Source organism: Pelophylax lessonae (assembly GCF_965119305.1).
Source record: "Pelophylax lessonae genome assembly, chromosome: 12".
Classification (NCBI taxonomy): Eukaryota; Metazoa; Chordata; class Amphibia; order Anura; family Ranidae; genus Pelophylax; species Pelophylax lessonae.
Genome location: NC_138779.1, coordinates 93,082,087 through 93,102,194, shown reverse-complemented (window position 1 = coordinate 93,102,194; position 20,108 = coordinate 93,082,087).

Sequence of the window (20,108 nt, the reverse complement as noted above, 5' to 3'; positions counted from 1 at the left end):
GGAGGAAGGAGGATCTGAAAGAGTATTATTGGCAGCATTTACTTGTAACATTCTGGTAAAGTGCATGGTGTGACTAAATCTTTACCAGGTGTCTGGGAACAATATTTCACTTTTTGGGCAACTTGGGCACCATGTGAGTGGATTGGCACTTTGCCCTTTTTTAAAAAATCCCAAAGCAGTATTTCACTAAATTTTAGGTTTTATGCATTTTGTTTAAATGCAAAAGTTATTAAAGTTTATCAGAGAGCATTATTTGAGGATGCACTGATAATCATACCTTCAGTAAGGTACTTAGAGCAGCTGATGCATACTATATATATACAGTGTCTCACAAAAGTGAGTACACCCCTCATATTTTTGTAAATATTTTATTATACCTTTTCATGTGACAACACTGAAAAAATGACACTTTGCTACAATGTAAAGTAGTGAGTGTACAGCTTGTATAACAGTGTAAATTTGCTATCCTCTCAAAATAATTTAACACACAGCCATTAATGTCTAAACCCCTGGCAACAAAAGTGAGTACACTCCTAAGTGGAAATGTCCGAACTGGGCCCAAAGTGTCAATATTTTGTGGGCTCACCATTTTTTTCCAGCACTGCTTTAACCCTCTTGGGCATGGAGTTCACCAGAGCTTCACAGGTTGCCACTGGAGCCTTCTTTCACTCCTGCATGACGACATCACGGAGCTGGTGGATAGAGACCTTAAGCTCCTCCGTTTGAGGATGCCCCACAGATGCTCAATAGGGTTTAGGTCTAGAGACATGCTTGGCCAGTCCATGACCTTTAAACTCAGCTTCTTTAGCAAGGCAGTGGTCATCTTGGAGGTGTATTTAGGGCCGTTATCATGTTGGAATACTGCCCTGCAGGCTCAGTCTCCAAAGGGAGGGGATCATGCTCTTCTTCAGTATGTCACAGCACATGTTGGCATTCATGGTTCCCTCAGTGAACTGTAGCTCCCAGTTCCGACAGCACTCATGCAGCCCCAGACCATGAAACTCCCACCACCATGCTTGACTGTAGGCAAGACACTCTTGTCTTTGTACTCCTCACCTGGTTTCCCCAACACACGCTTTACACCATCTGAACCAAAAAGGTTTATCTTGGTCTCATCAGACCACAGGGCATGGTTCCAGTAATCCATGTCCTTAGTTAGCTTATTTTGAGCAAACTGTTTGTGCAATTTCTTGTGCGTCATCTTTCAAAGACGCTTCCTTCTGAAATGACAGCCATGCAGACCAATTTGATGCAGTGTGCGGTGCATGGTCTTAGCACTGATAGGCTGATCCCCCCCCCACCCCTTCAATCTCTGCAGCAATGCTAGCAGCACTCATAAGTCTATTTCCCAAAGACAACTTCTGGATATGACGCTGAGCACGTGCACTCAACTTTTTTGGCCCACCATGGCGAGGCCTGTTCTGAGTGGATCCTGTCCTGGTAAACTGCTGTATGGCCTTGGCCACCGTGCTGAAGCTCAGTTTCAGGGTCTTGGCAATCTTTTCATAGCCTAGTCCATTTTTATGTAGAGCAACAATTCTTTTTTTTAGATCCTCAGAGAATTCCTTGCCATGAGGTGCCATGTTGAACTTCCAGTGACCAGTATGAGAGGGTGAGAGCAATAACACCAAATCTAACACACCTGCTCCCCATTCACACCTGAGACCTTGTAACACTAACGGGTCACATGACACCTGGCAGGGGAAATGGTTAATTGGGCCCAATATGGACATTTTGACTTAGGGGTGTACTCACTTTTGTTGCCAGAAGTTTAGACATTAATGGCTGTGTGTTGAGTTATTTTGAGGGGACAGCAAATTTACACTGTTATACAAGCTGTAGACTCATTACTTTACATTGTAGCAAAGTGTCAACATTTCTTCAGTGTTGTCACATGAAAAGATATAATAAAATATTTACAAAAATGTGAGGGGTGTACTCACTTTTGTGAGATACTGTATATATATATATATATATATATATATATGTAAGAGTTTTGATACTGGGTTTAAAGAGATACACGCACATATAAGTGCACTTTTGTGAGTAATATGATTTTGTAGCTGGTGATGTGCTTTTTTTATTTTTTGGAGTTTCCAAAACACCATATTATGGTGAGGGGGGAAAGAATCTGTCTGGAGGAGAGAGTGAGACAAACAACGACAGACACGTCTGAATAATATGAAAGACTTTATTTGAGATATTGAGATACATGAGGGTTAGGGTACATATAAGGTATATATGAAAACATTTGGATCTGATGGAGATTTGTTTGATGAAAACACAATATAAGTGCATGGTATTTATCAATGGTAACAGACATACTACAACATATATAGTAATTTTTGTTTTGAAATTCTTACAGACGGGAGGGAAACATCACAAAGAAGCTTCATCAGAGGGGACATCAACCGTTGCTTGACATATTTTGGTCTTGGGATTGGGAATGTTCTAAATCCTTTGGAAGGACACTTTTTGGACTGGGACTTTAAGATTAGATTTTGTTTATTTTTAGTGAGCTATTTTTTTACTTACATGTTGTTTGCCTATTGGGATTGTCGGGTTTCTCAGCTGCCACTATAGCCTTGAGGTAATTAATAGTTAATACAAAAACCCATGGTGTGCTGTTTTTTTTGTTTTTTTTTTACCTATAAGCCTTATGGTCAAATGTTCTTGTTTTTTCTTCTCTTAGGATTCAATGTTAAGGAAAGGTACATTTGCCTTGCAAAAAAAAATATAAACTGACATTACACACATTACAGTTATTAGAGGTATAATTTGTTATGCTTGCTTGAATGAAGAGACATTCTCAAAGCAAATGATTTAATAAATAAACCCCTATATTTTGTCTTAACAAGCTTAATAAAATGCTATTATAATATTATACCACTCTAGGTGCCTGCACAAGTCCTCTTTGTTCTTTTAGCGGGTACCAGGAGCCCCAGAAGCTAGAGTGCTGTATAATGCAAATACTGACTTCTGAGCTAACGTGACTATTGGAAAATTAGAGGACCCTGTGTATGGGGGATCCTCAGGATATGTACAGACACCTAAAGGTCTCCAACAGAGATTGATTAATAAAGTGGTAGTAAACTCTGTTCTACCACTTGTATCTAAAGGTAAGGCTTACTTGTAGGTACCGTAAATATCTCCTAAACTTGCATAGTTTAGGAGATATTCAGAGTGCATGCAGCCGATGATGTTACTGTCAATGTATGCTGGACCTTTAGGGCACATGCCGTAAACATCGACTCCCACGTGCATGCACTGGGGTGACGACGTCATTGCGCCCCCGGCCACTCATGTAGCTAGAAGATCAAAACCCAGAAGGAAGACCGGTACAAGATGTCAACCCTCTCAGCGGTAACAGCACGGTGCTGGAGGGCTTCTTTCAAAGGTAAGTCTCTCATATTGTGCTAGAATGTGATTCAAACTAGCATATTATGACATTGCCTTGCAGGGGATATTTTTTTCCATCCACTGCAGTTTACTACTGCCTAAAGCTTAAAATGGTTAAACGTTTGTTTAAATGTTAGACCTAGCAGTCTGTGGTGCAGTGAAGTTTAATATCTAAATTCTTTCCACTCTCAAAAAATCACACAGAACAGGCATACAGTTTATACTAGGCCGAGTTTAGTCAGAAGCCAATATACCTACCAGTAGGTTTTGAGAGAGGCAGGATTCCCTGAAGGAAACTCATGTGTACACAGGGACAAGGCATGAGTGCAAACCAGTGCTGAGCAAACATGATTCACCAAAGTTTGGAAAACATTTCTGAAACACAGAGTTTGGAAAAAATGTTACATTAGGTTAAAAGCAAAACATTTCAGTGGATATCACAGGCTTACGCTAATATAACAGGCATTAGCTACATGAAATTCCTAGTGTCTTACTGCAATGTATAATTCCCAGTGCCTTTCTATTAGAACTTGATCCAGTAGTGACATTTAATAGTCCAACGAAATCTCCCACTGTGTTCCAGCAGTCAGTGAAGATTATACAGTATCGTGTGCAATACTTCACTTCTCCATAATGAAACATAATATACAGCTTTCCCATTCCAGCGGATTACCATTCTGCAAACCTGAGGAAATCAGAGTTAGGCCTGCAAATACACTTTGCAATTAATTCCTTCCCACGTGTTCTACTAATTTACTAAAGGGAAAATATCTTTGTATTCATTCTTGATTTCTTTAAATTCTGACAGATGTACCGGTATTCAAATATAGAGGTTATGGCTCTGTTGCAAATGTCATTTTACCCCAAAAAAATAGAATCATTAAAGTGGTAATAAACCCTCTTTTAAAAAAGTGCTGACAGGCAGGGTTTTTATGACAGAATAGACCTTATCAGTCTCTTCTGCCATAAAGGCTTCCTCCTGCATTAATATGCCATATGGGATAGTAGGCAGAATAATTTTTATAATTGCTATAACATTAAATAAATACAATAAATAAACCTACTTATAATTAAAATAAAAGAGCAGGCACCAAGTTGGATATAAATTGGCCGCGGCCGTTTATTACTGGTTTAAAAATAAAAATTTTCAAATATTTATTCAATAAAAATTAATAAAAACACACTTTAAATCAGCCCAGCCACTACGGCTCAGGCTTCATCAATAACTAAATTCATACAAATTTCAATAAAACCCAAAATCAATAACATATACCACTAGTCCCCCTTTGTTAACACAAAGGTGACCCACCACGTAACAACAGTCGCAACGACAGGGGAGGGGGGGATGGGGAACACCACAGCTTGCTGCCTTCTGAGGCAAATGAGCCCCACTGGACGGAATGATTTTTTATAGCCCAAAATCCCGCCAAAATTCTACACAGCACTATACGTGCCACTGCAGGTGCAGCTCAGTCACCTGCAGGTACACGTGACTATCCCACTACCTACTACCTAAGGCTACTCATCTCTGAGGAAAAAGCCCGGGAAAGAGCCCGCCTAAAACCTAACCAGACCGCACCAGTTTTAACCTTCCCGCCACTTCTCCCATGAGGAAAAGGAGACATTTTCTTGCCCCCCCCCCCCCCAAAAAAACAAACAAACACACACACATAGACTCATATAAACAAACTATTTACACTTGAATTTTGTATATACTTCACATTCTTCTATCAATCATCCTATCATTACTCTTGCACACACACTTTATTGATTGGAATGGATCTTCGGCATGCTATTCTGTTAAATGTGTTCTATTTTATTATGGACAATGTTTTTACATTTTTATTTTTTATTTTTCATTATGTCTTAGAATTACTAAAATGCTGTGCAGATTTCACATATAACAAGGCAAGCTTTTTATATTCAATTATTTATATTATTATTAGAAAATTCAAAAATATTTTTGGGAGCACTGCCCAGTAGGGTCAACTTTTCCAACTGTTATAAATGTTATGTCATTTAGTCAACTGCTGTGTGCACATATCTTGTAGCATTATTATTAGGCACTTTGGAGGTAACACCACGTATATTATATTTTTATCAGTGATATATATGGAGACACATTTGAGTGTTGGCTGCTACCCGTTTTTTGCACATTTTCTCATTGTGCTTCATTTTGTTAGAGTGTTGGTTTGTGCATACGTTTTTTATTTTTAAAAATGACTTTGCTACTGCTTTAGTGTGGGTTCACACTTCAGTGATGTCAGACATCACATGTGATTTCCACCAAACTGCTCTGCAAATCACATGTGATGTCTGTGCAATTTCAGCCATACAGATTGTATGGCTGAATTTGCATCGCATTTGGACCAAAGTCATGCAGGACCCTTTTTTTGGTCCACACCGGAAATTGGATCGCATCGGTGTTCACACCGATGCGATCTGATTCCTGTCCGAATTGACAGTGCGATAAGTGAACTAATCTGGGGGTGTCATTAACTTTGTATTGACACCCCCAGCAGTTCGCATATGGCAGTGTTACATAGTAACATAGTTACATAGTTAGTGAGGTTGAAAAAAGACATCAGTCCATCCAGTTCAACCTATGATGTGTGTGTGTGTTTGCTTTTAACCGTACATTGTATACCCCTGTATGTTGTGGTCTTTAAGGTGTCCATCTAATAGTTTTTTGAAACTATCAATGCTCCCTGCTAATACAACTGCTTGTGGAAGAGAATTCCACATCCTTACCGCTCTTACAGTGAAGAACCCCTTACGCACTTTAAGGTTAAACCGCCTTTCCTCTAGTTTTAGTGAGTGGCCACGTGTCTTATTGTATCTCCTTTCTCTGAATAGTTTGTTCCTTATGCTCGGGTCACCAGTACAGTATTTGTACATTGATATCATATCCCCCCTCAATCGTCTCTTCTCCAGAGAGAATAGGTTCAGTGCTAGTAGTCTTTCCTCATAGCTGATGCCCTCCATTCCCCTAATTATTTTTGTTGCCCTTCTCTGGACTTTCTCCAGTTCCAGCACATCCTTCCTGAGGACCGGTGCCCAGAACTGGACAGCATACTCCAGATGTGGCCGGACCAGAGTCTTGTATAGTGGGAGAATAATCTCTTTATTTCTGGAGTGAATCCCCTTTTTTATACATCCCAGTATTCTGTTAGCTTTGCTTGCAGCGGCTTGGCATTGCATGCCACTGCCAAGCCTGTTGTCTACCAGTACCCCCAAGTCCTTTTCCATCCTAGACTCACCCAGAGGTACCCTAGTGAGTAGCTTGCTTTCTGGTTTCTGGCCCCCAAGTGCATTACTTTACATTTTTCAACATTAAATCTCATCTGCCATGTAGTTGCCCACCCCGTTATTTTGTTCAGGTCCGCTTGCAAGGTTTCCACATCCTGCATAGAAGATATTGGCATGCCTAGTTTAGTATCATCTGCAAATACTGAGATTGTACTCGATATCCCCTCCTCTAGATAATTTATGAATAAATTAAACAGGATTGGTCCCAGGACAGAACCCTGGGGGACCCCACTTTCCACACCCGCCCAATCCGAGTACTCCCCATTAATCACCACCCTCTGTACTCTCCCCTGGAGCCAGTTCTCTATCCAGGTACTCACCTTATGGTCCATACCTACCTTCCTTAGTTTGTACAGTAAGCGTTTGTGGGGAACGGTGTCAAAGGCCTTTGCAAAGTCCAGATACACCACATCCACAGGCTTACCTTTATCTAGGTGGCAGGTAAGTAGATTGGTTTGGCACGAACGATTTTTCATGAATCCGTGCTGATTACTACTTATAATACCGTTTTCATTACTAAAGTCTTGTATGTGGTCCCTTAACATCCCCTCCAAAATTTTGCAGACTACTGATGTTAGGCTGACCGGCCTATAGTTACCCGGGATATATCTCGGCCCCTTTTTAAATATTGGTACCACGTTGGCTTTTTTCCAATCAGCTGGCACCATACCCGTCTGTAAACTATCCTTAAAGATCAAGAATAATGGTCTGGCAATCACCTGGCTGAGCTCATTAAGAACCCTCGGGTGCAAGCCATCCGGTCCCGGGGATTTATTTATGTTAAGTTTCTCTAGTTTAGCTCTAAGTCTATCCTCTGTTAGCCATGGCGGCACTTCCTGAGGTGTATTATTTGGTTCGGCCTTACAAGCAAGGTTCGTGTAGCCCCCCGATTCCTTTGTGAAGACTGAAGAGAAGAAATTATTTAACACTTCCGCCTTTTCTCTGTCCTCAGTGGCCATTTTTCCTTTATCATCTTTTATGGGGCCAATGTGTTCTGGCCTCGCTTTCCTACTGTTTATATACTTTTTACACTTATTACACTCTTTGTAATGCTTAAATGCTGCCAATGACCCCTCAGTCTTGTATTTTTTGAAGGCCTTTCCTTTAGCACTAATATACATTTTTATGTTGGAGTTTAGCCACCCAGGGTTTAGTTTTGCTCTTTTAAATTTATTTCCCTTTGGAATGCACTGGCCAATCCCCTTGTTAAGTATGCTCTTGAAGCACTCCCATTTTTCCTCCTTGTTCTTTGTTCCCAGGGTTCTATCCCATTTGATATTTTCTAGCAGCGAGCGCAGTTTAGGGAAATTGGCTCTTTTGAAATTCAGTGTCCTTATATTACCCTTGTGTTTCCTATTACTGTAAATAATACTGAAACCAATTGACCTATGGTCACTGTTCCCTAAGTTGTCCCGTATTTCTATATCCGTGAGCAGGTCTGTATTGTTGGTATTCAGTAGGTCAAGTACCGCATTGTTTCTTGTCGGTGCATTCACCATCTGACCCATGAAATTGTCCTGCAAAACATTTAGGAACTGCCTAGCCTTGGCTGAGTGCGCGGTTCCTTCTGCCCAGTCTATATCTGGATAATTAAAGTCCCCCATTATAATGACATTTCCCATCCTTGCTGCCAATCCTATCTGTAACATGAGGTCCGCCTCACCCTCCTCCCTCTGGTTGGGGGGCCTATAGCATACGCCCAGTATTACCTTCCCCACCGTGCCTTCCCTTTAAAGCTCTACCCATAGGGATTCTGCCTCATCCATAGCTCCATTATTAATATCATCCCTCAAATTTACTGAAAGGTTGTATTAATATGCCTTATGATTTTTCAGATATATATTTCGGTTTGTGCCCATTCTGTGATGAAGTGTAGGCCCTTGCATTTACATATTACCGAGCTGGCACTGACAGCCATTCATCCACCTTGGTCAGCAGACAGCTATGTTTTGCATTTAGACGACATGTAAACACCTGTTCATTCATTCATTGGGACACTTGACAAAGTTAAGTCTGCGCATGGAAATTACGGACAACACCTAAACACATTTGACAATTGCTTGCATCAACACTTGACAGCTGAGTAGAGGAGGAACAGCCCTTGTCCACAAATACCATCTCAGACACAAATTATTATGCGGGAACACCTCACATTGACACAAATGCAAGGCCCTTTCATGTATTGTTCTGTCTGATATGTAATTCGACTGATGAACTGTAAAACCGGTTTGGAGCAGTCTTTTCCTGCTCAACAAATATGCTTTAAATATGAGCTTCACATTCAATAAAATTAGTTGTGACTGCACCAAGTTTGAGTGCTGTGTGTCGTCATAACTCCCAGCTGGTTGGAGGGGAAATCCATTATCTATTGGGGGAAGGGCTGTAATATCATCGTGATTGCCTCCTGACGAGGATTGAGCTAACATTTACCTATATACTGTTCTTTATATACAGACATACCCCTCCCCCTTTTTTACCCTCTCTATCTCTGCGATAAAGGGAATACCCCTGAATGGTCGCCATCCAGTCATGAGAGCTGTCAAACCAAGTCTCAGTTATCCCCACAAAATCTAAGTCCTCCTCAAACATCAGCAGCTCCAGCTCTCCCATCTTGTTGGCCAAGCTTCTGGCATTGGTATACAAACCTCTTAATTTTGATTGGTTACATATATCCTCATTTGTTGTTATTAGGCTGCTCTCTTGATTTTTCCCCATACCCACCCTGGGTTTAGGAGCTCCGAACACCCTACCGCTAATGCCCCCATTTCTGCCCTCTGAATCTTGCTTTCCACTGGCTAATTCTACATCTGTACCATCCCCCCCGTCACCTAGTTTAAAAGCCCCTCTAACTTTGTTGCCATCCTCTCACCCAGTACGGCTGCACCCTCCCCATTTAGGTGCAATCCGTCTTTACCAAAGTGCCGATGGCCGACTGAGAAGTCGGCCTAGTTCTCCAGGAACCCGAAACCCTCCTTAATACACCAGCTCCTCAGCCACTCGTTAACTTCCCTAATCTCCCGCTGTCTCTCTGGTGTGGCTCGAGGTACAGGTAGTATTTCGGAAAATGCTACCTTGGAGGTCCTAGTCCTCAACTTAGCGCCTAAGTCCCTGAAATCGTTTAGGACTCTCCATCTTCCTCTGCCTATGTCATTTGTACCCACGTGTACCATGACAGCTGGGTCTTCCCCAGCCCCACCCAATAATCTGTTCACCCGATCCGCGATGTGCCGAACCCGAGCGCCCGGCAAAACAATAGACTGTTCGGCGCGCACGGTCTTTGTCACAGATTACACTGTCTGTCCTTCTAATAATTGAGTCCCCTACTACCAGCACCTGTCTTTCCTTTCCCTTTCTCCCGGCCTAACTGGAGGAGTTCTTCCCCTGGCAGCTAGGGGTGTCACTCTGAACTGTCTGTGAGTCGGGTGCGATGCAGGAACCCGCAGTGGATTTGCACGGTTCCCGCATCTCACCAATGTGAACAGACACTTAGGCCTGGTTCACATGTATGCGTGTTTGCTCAAGCACAACAGCCCATTTATTTGAATGGACTGCCATGCCTGCATTTCCTGCAGAAAAAAAGGTGCATGTAGCATTTTAAAAATGCAGTAGCCTTGAAATTCCATCATGCTTTTGCACCATGCGACTTACCTGCAGTTCCTGCATCCGCAAATGCGCTGTGTTTTTTGATGTGCGGCCTACGCATCTAAAAATGCAGCATATTTGCAGGTTCTGAAACTGCAGAGAAATTGCGTGGTGCAAAAGCATGATGTGAATTCAGGGCCACTGCATTTTTAAAATGCTACATGCAACTTTTTTTCTGCTGGAAATGCAGGCATGGCAACCCATTTAAATAAATGGGCTGTTATGCCTGCAAATACCCACATACATGTAAGTCAGGCCTAAAAGAAGCTCATCAAGCAGTGCTGCATTTTACTGTCTGTGTAGATGTCAGCACAGTGCCGCCAATGGTTTTGTGAGCCATGATGTGTACTCCCTAAAGAAAAGCCACAGAGTTTAAGAACCTAATATGGGGAGCCAGGGGAGGACCTACCTAGTCCTGGTCTGCCGAGCTCCGCTCGCTCACCATCCGCAGGCTCACACTCGCACTCTGACATCGGCTCCTACCCGAGGCCTCCCGAGTCGGGTTCCGATGTACAGGCAGGGCAAGGGGCTAAGTCAGAGCATCATTGGATCTCATGACCCGCCCTCTCCTTGCTCGAGAAATGTATAGCACAGCGCGCTTATGCCGGCTGTTGCCTGTGTGGAGTGGAGTGGTCATTTTGCGGCGATGGGGCTCTGTATTTGCAGGCAGCGCTGGCTTGGGGAGGGAGGCAGCTGCTTTGGGCCCTAAAACAATGACTGGGCCCTGGGCAGCTTCCCCATTTGCCCCACGTTAAAGACGGCCCTGCATTAAGCCAGGAATACACAGCTCTGAGAACATGCGTGGCACCCGATCTGTGCCGTGGTGATATAATTCCCATGCACATGTGCTGGTTTGATGTTGTCACGGCCTGGCTATTCAAGGGGCCGAACAGGTGGAATCTGGAAGTAAGACTGGGTAAAGCTAGACGTGGCAGGGTGCTGACATTGACACTGCAGGGCTTCCTGTAACAGGAGCTGACTGGACGGGACTGTATTAAAAAGTTAGCTAGACTTGCATTAGTGGGTCATATATTTCAGGTAAGGTTTTCAAGTGATTGTAAAGTCTTATTTTTTTTTCTTTTATACAAAAATAACAAACATGTTATACTTACCTCCTCTGTGTAGTGGTTTTGCACAGAGTAGCCAAGATCCTCCTCTTCTCGGGTCCCTCTTTGATTCTCCTGGCCTCCCTCCTGTTGAGTGTCCCCACAGCAAGCAGCTTAACCACTTGCCGACCGCCCACAGTATATTTACTGCGGCAGTCAGCCCCGTACAGGCAAAGTGACATAGTACTACGTCGCTAGCCTGAGAGCCTCTAGGGGGCGAGCGCGTGCCGCCGGAGGCTCGCTCCCACCCCCGCTCGTTCCCTAACATGTCCGCGCGTGTGACCGGCAGATCCGATGTCCGCCGGTCACTCGCGATCTCCCGGTGGAGAGGGAGAAAGGCAGGCGGCTAATGTAAACAAAGCCCCCTGTCATTCTCCCTGATGTAAGAACAGAGATCATAAGATCCTGCTATGTAGGATCGTATGTCTCTGTGGTTACATCGCTAGCCACACCCCTTTACAGTTAGAAGCATGCCCCTAGGGACACACTTAACCCCTGCATCACCAATAAAGTTAACCCCATCCCCGCCAGTGTCATTTTTACAGTAACAGTGCATATGTATAGCACTGATTACTGTAGTAATGTCACTGGTACTCCCAAAAGTGTCAAAAATGTCACTTAATGGTCCAATCTGTCCCCGCAATGTCGCAGTCTCGCAAAAAAAATCGCAGATCACTGCCATTACTCATTAAAAAAAAAAAACAATAAAAATGACAAAAATCTTTCCTTTAGTTAGTAAACGCAATAACTTTTGCGCAAACCAATCACAATACGCTTATTGCGATTTTTTTACCAAACATATGTAGCAGAAAACAAATTGGCCTAAAATGTTAAAAAATTTTGATTTTTACATTTTTTTGGGGGAATTTCATATAAAAAAATGTGAAAAATATTATTTTTTCAAAATTGTCGCTCTTTTTTTGTTTATAGCGCAAAAAGAAAAAAAACGCACAGGTGATCAAATACCACCAAAAGAAAGCTCTGTTTGTAGGAAAAAAAGACGTCAATTTCATTTGGGTACAGCGTCGCACGACCGCGCAATTGTCTGTTAAAGTCACACAGTGCCGAATCGCAAAATAGGCCTGGTCAGGAAGGGGGTAAAATCTTCCGGGCCTTAAGTGGTTAAGGGGCACCTGGGGCACAGGAGCACCTGAACCGAGTCACAGCTCCCTGTGTCTTATCAGACACTGAGCCGTGACCTTGCCCCGCCCCCTCTCTCTCCTGATTGGCTAAATTTTGATTGACAATAGCGGGAGCCAATCACGTCAATTTCTTAGCCAATGGAGGGGGGGAAGTCCCGGGCAGCTTAGGCACTCCTGCATTATCGCTGAATAAAAATGGGCTCAGGTAAGTATTAGGGTGTTGAGGGGGCTTCAGCTTCTGCACACAGAAGATTTTTTATTCTTAATGCATAGAAGGCATTAGGATAAAAAAATAAAAAAGAACTTCTGCCTTTACAATCCCTTTAATCTACCTATTTACATATTTGAGGATTGTATGAATAAACATCGTATGAAATGCGATACTGACCTACACGTGTAAAGTGGGTCAATTCTTTTCTGGTGCAGGTTTTACGTGTTTTCTTATATAGGGGTTGAAAGTTGTAAATTACCTATGCTTGTGAGTAAATTGTATGCTCATTTTATTTTATCTGCAAATAGATTTACTACACTATTAGGTCCTTTTTCCTCTTATGATACATTCCACTGTGACTGAGTTGAAGAAAGACAAAACTTGAAGAAAGGTTTCTCACAGAGGTTGGAGTGAGTTGAGACTATATGAAATAATGTATGACTTACTTTTTATAAGGGTCGTTAAACTCTGATAAGCCTCCTTTCCACTTTGAGAGATAAGGGTGGTGAAAGGATGGATATATCTGAGGATGTTTGGCATAAGAGAACATATGACTTATACTGTGGGGATAAAGGGGAAATTCTAATTTGGATTCAAACCAATATTTTATGGGACTTCATTATTATTATATTTTTATATTTTAGAGCTGGTTTTGGGAAGTTTATAAGTCTGTCATAGTGTGCTAGTATCTAGTACATACTAATGCATTATGGCTCAAAACCACCCAGGGGCCCATTTTTAAGTTGAGCTTACTATCACTGTTAGGAGTTAAATTCAGTCCAAGCTGATCTCAAGGAAACAGCTAAGTACACATATGTAATCTGCCTTGTCTGCCAAAGGATATGTAATTCTGTTTAGTCACTCTTGTGATTCAATTTCCTCTGCTGCGAAACACCGCCTGGCATTGCTTTGACATTGGCCTCTGGTTTTCAAGTGCGCATCAGTTCTAGAAATTAGAGTTGTGTTCAGTGGCACAACCACATAAAAAGGTGAGTATTTACTTACTTTAGCTGTTTTACATGTATATGGGATGCTTGCAGTGTTTCATTCATGAAATATTAATTGTTATGTCTCAATGAATTACCCTTTTACCCACCTACCCCAGCAGAATGTGCAGGGCCCTATAACTTCATTACCTACTCCCATCAGCCCCTGGACTACTAGATATGCCAGGGGAGATAAACTGTAACTGCTGCCAGGTTTTCATATATAGTGGGACTGTGCTTGATGGAGCAGCCGTGACTGTGCTAACTAGCTGTGAACAGGTTCAGTACCCCCCTATGTCAGATTTGGCGTGCAGGCCACTGAGGGACACAAAAACATGCAGCGTTAACCTAAGCCCCAGTCACATTGGGGCACATTGAGACTCACCAGTACAGTTATTCCAGTGCGGTAGATTTGCCTTTAGTAAATCAACCCCTTTCTGTTTTTCCTGTGAAAGGTTTCCTTAAAAGAAGCACTACTACAATTACGATGAACACCAATTTTTGCTGAAAAGTCCAGAGTTGATTTTTGTTATTAGAATATTGCTTCTAGATTAAAAAAATAAATAAATAAATTTTATGTTATGTTACCCTAAGCCTAGAGACACCAGCTTGGCAAACCGAGGTCCTGAAGCAGGGATGAGCTTGCATTCGGTCCACACAATGAGCTGAATTCCAAAGTTAGATGTATCTATAGGCTTCAGGGTAACATAACATAACATTTTTTTTTTTTAAATCTGGTAGCAATACTGTAAGAACAAAAAATCAGCTCTGGCTTTTCAACAAATATTGGCATTTATTGTCATTGTAGGAGTGCTCTTTTTAAGGAAACCTTTCGCAGGAAAAACACAAAGGGGATGATTTATTAAAGGCAAATAAATGTGCACTTAGTGAATGAAGTAATTTTGCAATCAGTACCCAATCACGTGCAAGGAAAATAGAAAACACTACATTTTTGCTTGCACATGACTGGATGATGGAAGTCAGCAGAGCATTTGCTCATTTACTAAGCCCTGGAGCAACTGCTCTTACTGAGTACAACTGCACTTTTCAAAGCGCACAGTCTATTTGCCTTTGGTAAATCAATCCCAAAAGTTCATCTGGCTTCATTAATTGAACTCACCAAGTCAGAACAAACATGCCAAACTGGATCTTCCACAAGGCAACCTTCAAGTTCCTGCAGTATATTAGCAGGATCGTTTAATTGGTCAAAGCTGAACACGTGTCTGTCACTTCACAAAGGAGAAAGTACATGTAGGCAATTGGTGTCTGATAGGGTGGCTCATACCAGTATGTACACACAATACAAATGGGGTGGCTTCCTTATGACTATAATATTCCATTTTAATGTCAGTAAAAGAAGGGTGGAGACCAAAGCTGCTACCTTGCTTTTGACCCCATTTTGCCCTAATCCATCTCTGCATACAGACGACAGAGGACTTTTGACTTTACCTTGGCTGTCATGATCTGGATATAGATCATTCAGGATAACATCATAAAAGGTGGTCAGCAATGACAGCTCCTGTATTTCACAGCGCGCGCATTGATTTTTGGGGTGCTCAGCAAAATTGCCCCGCAAAATTATGTGTTCGCGGACAGGCAATGTTCGGGTTGAACTTTTGCTCTGCCTGAACTGCTTGCCCAACTCTACTACCATGTCCATCCCTTTAAGACTACAGTGTACCCATCTCCTGATGGCTCCTCAAAGGTTTCCACTAACACAAACTCAGATGATTGTCTGCCGACATCCCAACTATACATCAAAAAAAGTGTATCCCCCATTGGAAACTGGGATTTTAAAGGAAAAAAGTATTCTAACAAATGTACTGTATATAATAAAATTTATCAATTTATTTCAACATCTTAAAATAGTTTTCAGAAAATTAAATCAGGACATAAACATGTACGCAATAAAAACAACTCTTTTATACAGATATCTCGGTGTTTGACAAATGTCTGGGTACATACAAATGAGGTATGCTTTCTCTGTTCTATCTTCGTTGGATCTGATGCGTTTTAGGTATACTACCTTTCTTCAAAAGTATTATGAAAGAGATGCTTCTGTTTAATAGTTCCTATGAAAAAAATTGACATTGTAATGGAAATAAGTACAGAGCATGCAAACAATAGATACATACATATTCACACAGTACCTACCACCTCAGAAGTAGGACGAGGTGTGGCTGTGTGATATTGTGCAGACGGAAAGATGTTCTATCGTTCTGGGTGGAATGAATCAGCGAATGTGCCACTAACGCGGAACCCAAGAGCGTCCCCATGGAGGTCCCCCAAGAATGGGGCTGCTAATGTTCTGGGGTATCCCATGCCCTAATCCCTCACTTGTTTAAAGTTTTGTTAAGCAAAAGACATCCCCTAGATTGTGTTATTGGAGCTGGAGTGAATAGACTGGTGCTTGCAGGGACAAACAGCCGCTGTACTATTAGAAGAAACAGTTAATGCCAGCAGCCCCTGCGGGGGTAGCATTACAAGTGCCTTTCGCATGAGCTTCACATTTGATAATTGCTACCTCAGTCTGAAGCCAAAAAGCCTTGTGGACAATTCAGTAAATTCAGCATGTGTTATAGGCTTTTACACAAACATAAAGCCTCTTAACCTCCCTGGCGGTATGATTCTTTCCGATTTTAGGTGCTGAAAGCGGTAACATTATTTTGCATGTAATTCTTAACCGCTTGCCGACCAGCCCCTCACAGGCAAAGTGACGTATATATACGTCACTAGCCTGTGAGGCTCTGGGGAGCGAGTGCGCGTCGCCGGCGGCGCGCTCCCGCTCCCGCGCGGTTACAGACCCCCCCGCGCGTGTGACCGGCGGACCCGATGTCCGCCGGTCACTCTGCGATCGTCAGGGGAGAGGGAGAAAGGCCTGTCATTCTCCCCTGTGTAGAAACACTGATCATGCGGTTCTACTATGTAGGACCGTTGATCAGTGTTCCTACAGCTCAAGCCACAGCCAATCACAGTTAGAATCACGCCCCTAGGGACACACACAGCCCCTCCCTCTCAAATAAGGTTAACCCCTTCACTGCCAGTGTAATTTTACAGTAACAGTGCATATGTATAGCACTGATTACTGTAGAAATGTCACTGGTAACCCCAAAAGTGTCAAAAATGTCAGTCAAGGGTCCGATCTGTCCGCCCCAATGTCGCAGTACCGCAAAAAAAATCGCAGATCACCGCCATTACGGGTTAAAAAAAAAACAACAAAAATTACAAAAATCTTTCCCTTTGTTAGTAAACGCGATAACTTTTGCGCAAACCAATCAAAATACGCTTTTCGCAATTTTTTTTTACCAAACATATGTAGCATAAAACAAATTGGCAGAAAATGTTAAAAAATTTTGATTTTTACTTTTTTTTTTGGGGGAATTTCATATAAAAAAATGTGAAAAATATTGTTATTTTTGCAAAATTGATGCTCTTTTTTTGTTTATAGCGCGTGATCAAAAAATCGCACAGGTGATCAAATATCACCAAAAGAAAGCTCTGTTTGTAAGAAAAAAAGGACCGGGCAATTGTCCGTTAAAGTCACACAGTGCCGAATCGCAAAATACCCCCTGGTCTTTTAGCAGCCAAATCCTCCGGGGCTTAAGTGGTTAAGAATGAGCAGCCCAAACCAACTATCTACATATGACTTTTTTTTACTGTGCGTTCTTCTTTATAACATCTCGGGTATGATAAAGTTTGAAACACTAAATTATAATATAATAAATAACTATAAATAAGTTAAAGTATGTATATATATATATATATATATATATATATATATATATACTGTATTATCTGGCGTATAAGACTACTTTTGAACCTCAAAAAAATCCCCCAAAAATGGGGGGTCGTCTTATACGCCGAGTATAATATCTCCAAGGTAACCTAAGTATTATGAGAGATTTAAATGTATTACAGTACTTGGGGTACCTTGGAGATCTATGAGAAATCTGATGTTTTTCTATGGTGTTGCCTTGCTTCGGAAGGGGGGTAGCCTTATATGGCGAGTATAGCCCAAAACCTATGTTTTAACTTGAAAATTAGGGAGGTCGTCTTATACGCCCAGTCATCTTATACGCCGGAAAATACGGTGTATATATATATATATATATATATATATATATATACATATAATATATATATATGTGTGTATACATATATATATATATATATATATATATATATATATACACACACGTATATATATATATATATATATATATACATAAAAAATACAGTAAAACTGCAGGAAAGGGCACTGGGGGGCAAACTAATGTGAATTTATTTTATTTTGTAATGTATCAGTGTGTTTGGTGTGTTTTACTGTTTGAATTTGCCGCCGGTTCCACCCCCCTGTGAGCGTCACGTCGCAGGAGACGGAAGCCGGGACACAGAGCATCGGGAGGAAGATCCGGCCGCCGCACACTGCCGGGATACATCTATAGAAAAAAGGGGGGAGAAACTGCGCTAAATATCAGAAGAAACAAGTAGCGGCAACTTAGTATGTGACAAACATCAAAAAATAGTGGATAAAGAAAGCTGCGCTTAGTGACACAAGTATATAAATTGAGTCCAAATAAGTCCCAAATTTCAGTAATGGTATGTAGAACAATCAACTAAGGGTCCAAACTTTCAAGCGAGGATCCACAGGAGTAGATTACATGTGAAGTTACTGCTTACCAGATGCAGCAGCAAATTAAGCCTTATGTATAGATATCCAGGCCCGATGGAAGTTTATGAAGGATTCCTCCTCAGAAATTTCCGTCCCAGGATCACAAGTTGATGGATATATCAAAATAAAAGATGAAAATACATAGCGTGATACTGTATATATGATGTATATCTCCCGTGTGTATCAGACAAGGAAAGTGCTCATAGGAACCACCACCATCACAGGCTGCTTACCAGATAAATTAATAGAAACAGCAAAGAACAATTAAAGCAATCCTGAATGAACCACCACTTTATTAATAGTGTAATTACCAGATAGTACGGGTATAGAGAGCATATGAGATCACTCAGATAGTAAAAGGAACCCCTCAGGGCCGTTGACAGAAGTCCCTGCTTACCAGATTAAGTATATACAGGTGCTTGTCTCACAAATCAGGATGTCGCTGGATGCGGTCACTTGTCCCCTGTGAATCAGTCCTGTCCCAGTGGTATCCGTCCCAGGATCACCGTTAGAAAAATGTTGGAATACAGAACAAAAACAAGCACATAGCGTAATACTGTATAGTAATGATAATGAGATCTCCCGTGTGTATCAGAAAAGGAGAGTGTCAATGAAAGCCACCACCATCACAGACTGCTTACCAGATGGGAAAACAAATTATAGTAGAACAATCCAAGAGATGTCTCTGAGGCCAGAAACAAGCAAAGATATAGGCTGAGCCACCACCTAGATCATAATCCAATTACCAGATAATAGAGAAAAAACAGGCATATAGGAACAGTCAGATGACCCGTGACCCCTTTAGGACCGTCACTAGTAATCCCCGCTTACCAGATGTAAGCAGATGTATGCAGAAATCACAGAAACCAATATCCTCAAGTAAGATGGTCAATCCTCTGTGCATACGTTCCGTCCCTGGTGGTATATATGGCTGACCCACAAACAAGACTCCCGGATTCACAAGTATAGCATATAAAAGCGCTGAATCCAGAGCTGCCGGCCGGACAGCTAGGAACACACGCCTGAGCGTCTCAACGAGGTGACGTCAGCACGCCGCGACCGGCGTACATTTCGTCAAAGAATGACGTTCTCAAGGTACGGGCGGCGCGCTGACGCCACCTCTTATATAGTAACAAGAACAAGAAGAGGAACCTCCCCGCGGGACCAGGAAGTAGAGACCCAAATCGCCATCTTGACTCTGGTAAAACCTTAATGGTAGACCACACTAGCCTGGCAAGCCGTCAAGATATAGAGATAAAGCTCTATAATTGGGGTAACTCTTGTCCATTGGACAATCAGATACAGAAAATCTGAAAAAGAGTTATAAATATTAAAATTAAATAAAACAAAATCGAATATAATTGGACATTAAGGTGATGTATAAGCCAATTGGGATGCCACTAAAATTATTAGGAGCTCGTAACACTCTCAGGTCTCGCAGAGGATCGCCCAACCTACAAGAATCAAACAATACCCAATAGAGTCAAATTTAAAAATGCAAAACGTATATGACAATAAAATAATCTGGTTAGCATCATGCTCTAAATCTCAAAGGAAGACAATATCCAATTGAATCATGTCCCTAATATCCAGATAAGCATTGCATATAGTGAACTAGTATAGGCAGGTGGAGACTAACCA